Raw genomic sequence first — 6,711 nt, forward strand, 5'->3', positions numbered from 1 at the left:
TGGGTCCGATATTGTAACAGAGATATTTCTTTCGATACATATTTCTCCATATAAAGTTTTGTTCTTGATGGCATAAAATGGTTCAAAATTTGAAGTTTTCTATTGTTGTACGAAGCATTTCTACTCCTTGACTTCTGCTGCTTCATTTTCTCTTTCTAGAAAAATATGATCTCAACGATTCTTTTTGAGTTGTAAACTAGAATCAAATATCGTTCCAAAGATATATAATTTTCTATATGAAACATAAGGTAAGAGAGTTAAAAATCCAATGAAAAATATGAATTGGGAAAAAAGACTAAAGGAAAAATGAGAAACTCCTCTTGTTTCTTTTTCTTTTTCTTCCTCCCATCTTCTTCTCCTTTTCTATCTCAAATATTTTCCCTCTCTAATACCATGTTGAATTTAGGATCCCATTATTAGAACCTCGAGTAAAGTAAGGGAGGGAGAGGAGAAGAAACAAAGAACAAAGGAGATGAGAGAAAGGGAGAGAGAGAGCCATTAGGGAGAGAGAGAGAGCTTGGATGAATTACAAGAAGGGGAGAGAACTTGAATGCTCTACCCCAAACCAAGGGCCAATATTTATAGTTTTTAAGAGGATGTTAGATGTCCATAATGCCCTTAGGGCTACAAGCCTTACATAAGAAAATACAAAAGTAGACATGATCCTCCTTCACTAATTACATCCTTGTGCTATCTTTATGAGAAGTTTTCTTATTTACCATGATGCCACCTCTCTTGGGCATGTGGGCCTTCTCCTTGGATGTGTGGGCTTGAGCTCATCTTTCAACACTCCCGAATTAAATGAAAGTTTTCACCTTGCTATCATTTAACAACGCATCAAGAAAAATCAGTTTAGGCTTTACCGATTACTCGACCATCGCTAGGATTGAGTTAAGCAACATCAATGAACCTACTCAACATTCTTGAACATGTTGATCGTCATTTGATGGCCCGATTCCATCATCCATTTTGATAGCATTTAGTAGTTTCTTTTTACTTGGACAGTACTTCACTAAGTGATTTCGTTCACAAAGAAAATAAGTAATCTTTAGATTTGTAGGATTACCTTTTTCATGTAGTTCTTCTTTTTTTTCCCATTTTTGTGGTTCCCTTCCTCTTTCTTGGAAGTCCATCTCCAAGAAGACTTATTCTTATGGTTCTCATTGTTCTCGTTTCTATCTGTGGACGTGGCGGCATTACCATCAGGTTTTCTCTCAAAATCTGTCAACTTCACTGTGGTAGCTAAAGCAATTGGACGTGTCTTCACCTCCTAACACCTCAACTCTTGTGCAGCCCAAGGACGAAGTCCTAGAAGAAAACAAGACAACAAATCCTCATCGGTCATGTTATAAATGCTTAACATTAAAGAAGTAAATGATTGAATATACTCATGAATCGTCCATTTTTGCTTCAATGCACACAATTCTTTTCGAGATAGATAATTGACATCTTCAGGAAAGAAATGGCGTTTCAACTTGCACTTAAAATCCTCCCAAGTGTCAATTGAATTTTCTCCATCCTCGGCAACACCGACACTTCTTCTCCACCACAAGATAGCATCATCAATTAGAAACATAGATGTGATACTAGCCTTTGTTTCCTCATCCGTGAGATTTGCAACTTTGAATTACAGCTCAACTTGCCACAAGAAGTTTTTGATCACCTTCAGATCTCATTAGCCCCATACGATTTAGGTTGAAGAACCTTGGTCTTCATTTGTGTAGAAACCCTTGTCCTATTCAAAATGGTTCACTCAATAATCGCCAATCTTGTTTGCATCTCTTCCAACTCTGTTCGTCTCTCATCAAGATCGTTGCTAGTATCTACCTTTAGAATCGCAACAACGACATGCACGTCATCCTCTAAACCTTGAACCTCTTCAAGGCTACATTTCATACGTCTGCCAATTCTTGAATGTTCTCCTCCCAACTCACTCATTGGCACTCTACCTTCTCAAACCTAGATTCAAAAAAAGGTAAACGAGATTTGGTTTCATAGACTTTCTTCTTACCTTTGATCAATTGAACCTCCAACATCAGTTCCATGGAAGCCATGGTTGGAACATCTCAACTCTGATACCATCTCTCACGTCACTAGATCAAGCAAGAAAAACTCCTAGTCCCTCAACATGTGGCCTAACTTACTTTGGGTGAAAAGTAAGCTAGTCAACCTCTTTTTTAAGAAAAAACTAAGCCATAAATGAAGTGAAATGAGTCTTCACATAAATGGGAAACTATAACCATGAATTTGAAGATGATACAAGTGATTTATGAGGTCCTATTTATAGGCCAAAGAGGGATAAGTCCTCTTGTCCCTTATTCAAATTCTAACCAATGAGAAATTGCCACATAAGAAGGCATATCTCAATTTTTTTTTCAAATTCAAACAAGGTATTATCCCACATGCTTAAAATCCCTCAAAAATCCTATCCAAACCTATATGGATAGGCCCCCAACTTCAAATTTTGAATTTTGAACCCATGGGCAAGCCATCTGGATAGGCCTGCGCATGGACCACCCTAGTTTATCAAATTATTTTTATGAATTATATTGTTGCTATACAAACTGGATTGGATTGATTGGGTGAACAGAGGGTCAAATACTTAAAACCCTCGAGGGAGGCACAAAACCCAGCTGATCTGGTTGGGTTTTCCAATTTTATTGTTGAACTAGGTGACCTAGTTGGTCAACAAGGTTGCACACAACAAGAGAGAAGGTGGCTCCCTCCCTTCTCTTTTGGCAGTGGCGGGGGAGGGATCTCCTATTGTAAGATGATTGCCAATAGCAGAAAGCCCTCGTCCCCATTGTTAGACAATTACCAATGGCAAGAACTAGAGGGGGTTGTTGCCCTCCCTCCTTTCATTGGGTGATACTGGAACAAGAGTCCTAGCTATCCTTGTTGTTAGATGGTTGCTAATGATAGGAACTAGAGGAGGCTATTGCTCTCCCTCTTTTCATTAGATGATAGATGAGTAGTCCTCATGCTCTCCCTATTGTCGTATCCATACAATAGAGGAGGAGAGAGCATGGGGTGTAATGTTATGAACATAATAATATTATTATTTTATTATTTTTCCCTAATTTACTTTATTTTATTTCAGTTTTAGGCCATAGGGGTATTTTTGGAATATTTTATTTATAGGGGTATTTTTGTAATATTTTATTTATAGGTGTATTTTTGGAATATTTTATTTATAGGGGTATTTTTGGAAATTTTTATATTAAACCCTAACAGGGTGAACCCTATTTAAGGGGAAAGAGTAATGAGAAAGACAAGCATTGATTTTAGGTTAATTTTAGGTTAAACAGGCTTAGAGTTCTCCTCAACGAGCTCTAGGGTTTTCAAGCTTCATTTTGGTTTGATTTTCATCTTCCTCTCCATGTCTCCCTACAATTCTACCATGTTGTTCTACAATTCCTCATGGCCGAACCGCAACCGTAACAACGAATCCTTGTGTCAGATCTGGGACCATAATGGTCTGTTGTTAGAAGCAACTTTATGATACTCCAATTTGAATATTTCAAAATTCTCAACATCAAAATAAATGAACAGCATAGCCTATGCAAGAGGAATATTGAATAATTTTATGACGAAAGGATGATTGGTGGGGCCTTTGTTAAACAAAGTCACAATAGGAACAATAGCTTCCTCAACAAATTTTTCCAAAGCATCTACATGAAAGTCCTGATAATCAACCAACATGCAATCAAATGGCGTAAATAGCCTAACAAGAGGTCCTTTTACTGTTGAATCTTCTTATAGAAGGTGTTTGGCATCCAAGGTATGACCAAAATCATAGTTAGAACGAAACTTTTTAGCTAAAGTTGTGAAGTTTTCATAGTCCTCACCTGTGAAGTCAGGGAAAATCCCAACAATAGTTATCTTTTTCTCATCTATGATGTCACCAGCATGTTCTGCAGATTTAATTTCAGTGGATGCAGGGCCCACTTGTTTCTTGAGATATGCTATAATCCCATCAGAATCCCTGGGACCTTTGTAATCCTCAATAGTCTGCCCTCCATTGCGCAAAATCTTAAGTGTGGGAAAACCCTTCACATCATACTGACTTGCAAGCTCTTTGTTTTTCTCTTCATTGGCAACAACCTTAGGGAGAGCAACTGGAGGGTCATGGCTACTCACTACAGATGCAACTTTCTCATACTCAGGAGCAAGATTCTTAAAATGTCCCCCATTGGTAAAGTTGCACTGCCTACCCATTGGTAAAGTTACACTACTTCCACAACTAACCCAGCAGTTCCTACAAACATCAGGTCACATTCATGTCCTGCTGCAAAGCATGGACACTGCTGACTTCTGCATTGGCTCTTAGCACAATGGTATCCTTTGGATATGTTTTTGCAGCTCTTTGAACACCTACAATACTTCTCGCAGCAAGTATCATTATGAAGACATGGACATTGCTTCCCACACATCAACTGACAACCACATGGAGTGAACTGCCTACAAGACTGTTGGCTTGTTATCTCTTCAACATTTGTAGTTACATCCTTTTCTATGGACGCCACATTGCCTATTACCTCAAACCGAAGTTCTTGGACAAGGGCCTTAGCTACATAACGACAAGTCTCCCCCACCCTTAGATCGGTTTCTCCCAATACTTGCTTTTGGATTTCTAGGTCCATCTTGTAACACTGTATGGAATTTTCAAGTTGGTTGACCATTGCAAGAGTATCACCCAATTGCATATGCCCAACAAATTTGGCAAGAGCATGCTCCTGACCTTCATGCAAGTTGGGAATTTCAATTGAGTGCTCAAGATAGGAGATATCCTAACTGTACCGTCCCAAGTTGCCATATTTTGCTGCTACCACATGCAAACACACCACCAGCTCTAAGTTTGTTTTCCCATCAACACATATTGCATCAACATCAGTAGGGTTCCATGGAGTGGCATATTTTTGTAGTGTATCTGCATCCAAGTGCATAACATAAGACCTTAATTTATTTGACTTTGCCTCCATGGAGTCCAAATGACTTTGTTCAAAATCATCTTCAACCGTAATTTGAACCATTGAATCCACATCCGAAAGCTGAACCCTGGGGCCTGCATCATCGATGATCATATGATCATCTTCTTGCATGCTCTCTGGAAGAGTTTTCATGGTTCTCTCAAGTTGAAACCTCTGATCGACCCTTCAAAGAAAATAACTAGATAGTATGGATGCTATAGCTTTCCTAGCTTCAGCTTACTAATCTGAACAATGGTGTTGAGGGGACCCATAGGCCTATCCCCAAGGACAAGGGAGAGATGGCTCTGGATCATTTCAAATGCTTCTGCAGAATGAACTGACTCAAGGTTCTGTCCATGGTTTGGCCCTGAATCTATAGTCGCAATAGTATCAGATGGAAGGCAGATTGGGGGTATCATAGATATTTCTTTGTCCTTGAACTTTTGTACAATCAAGCAGTAGATAATCTCCTCCAAAATATTAAGCCCAACTTTGTCAATTAGATCCAGAACAAACTCACTACTGCTGGTCCCATCAATAAAAAAACAATTTATCCACAGAATTATCTCTACCCCTGCTCTAAATACCCAACAAAATTTTATCACCGACAATCACTAGTTGAAGAATTGTGACAAATAGTGGACGAGCAGCAAACAAAACATCCAAAGGATTAAACACAAGGTGGCCAATTGGATAATGGACATGCACACTGTTGTTGTGCTCGGCGCTAGGGAAATAAAACAGCAACCAAAAATATTTTCTAGCATGCCCGTCACCCCCCGAAAAATTCCTTATCGGAATTCAGACACACAAGCCCGAATACCTGCAAGTGGGTACTATTTCTCCACTTCATGGAACAGCAAACCCCTCTGTTTCTCAGCTCCCCGGAACAGACAACCCCTCTGTTTCTTAGCACCAAAACTTTCACGGAACATTTTCAATGCCATTGGAGAGGAATTATGTAAAACATAGAGGGATTTGAGAAAAGAAAAGACGAAATTGGGAGAAATTTGTCACAGGAGTTTACCCCAAATATAGTGGAAGTTCGTTTGCCGCTGTGCTGCCGAGATGGAGTTTGAGCAAAAATTTCGCCGACTGAGCCGACAGAGTCTCCTACTTCTCCGATGGTGAATCACAGCCTATTGGGGCTTCTCCGCTTGGAGATTTTTCGTGACAGAGGGCTCTCAGAAACATGTCTTGGTCTAAACCGGCGCCAAATTTTTTTCCATTCTCCTGTTCCCCTTCGATTTCGGATTATCTCTTTCGTCTGATTGCGAGAGTGCGGGGAGCTTTTCCTAGACCCATTCCTGATTTTCTGACAAAGGGTGTGCTGAATACCCTTCCGTTTTTGGAATTTCTGAATCCCCAAATTTGGATGTTATCGCTGCCGGATATACAAAGAACTCTTTGAGTTTTTGCGTCTTCTGTTCGTCCGAGAGAGCGTATCCCGCTATGATTTTATCTACCGCAACAATGAGATGAGGATTTTCGTCCAAGAGAGCATCTGTTGCCTCTCGTGTGGATTTTTCGTGCTCGGAGATTTGACGTCGTAGGACCTTTTCTGCGGAAGCCAGTTGCTTCCTTGTAAGAAAATTTTTCACGCAGGCTGCACGCCATTCCCGTATTTTGTCCTCTTCAATGTGAATCCACCACATTTCTCTGTGCATCGCCATCCATTCTTCTAGGGATATTTCTCTTTTCATTGTCATCCATTATTCTGGGGATATAGAATGACTCATTG

This window comes from Aristolochia californica, unplaced genomic scaffold, assembly GCF_029961685.1.
Source record: "Aristolochia californica isolate CCGP_79_NKW_82.1479 unplaced genomic scaffold, dmAriCali1.0.hap1 SCAF_12, whole genome shotgun sequence".
In the NCBI taxonomy this organism is placed as follows: Eukaryota; Viridiplantae; Streptophyta; class Magnoliopsida; order Piperales; family Aristolochiaceae; genus Aristolochia; species Aristolochia californica.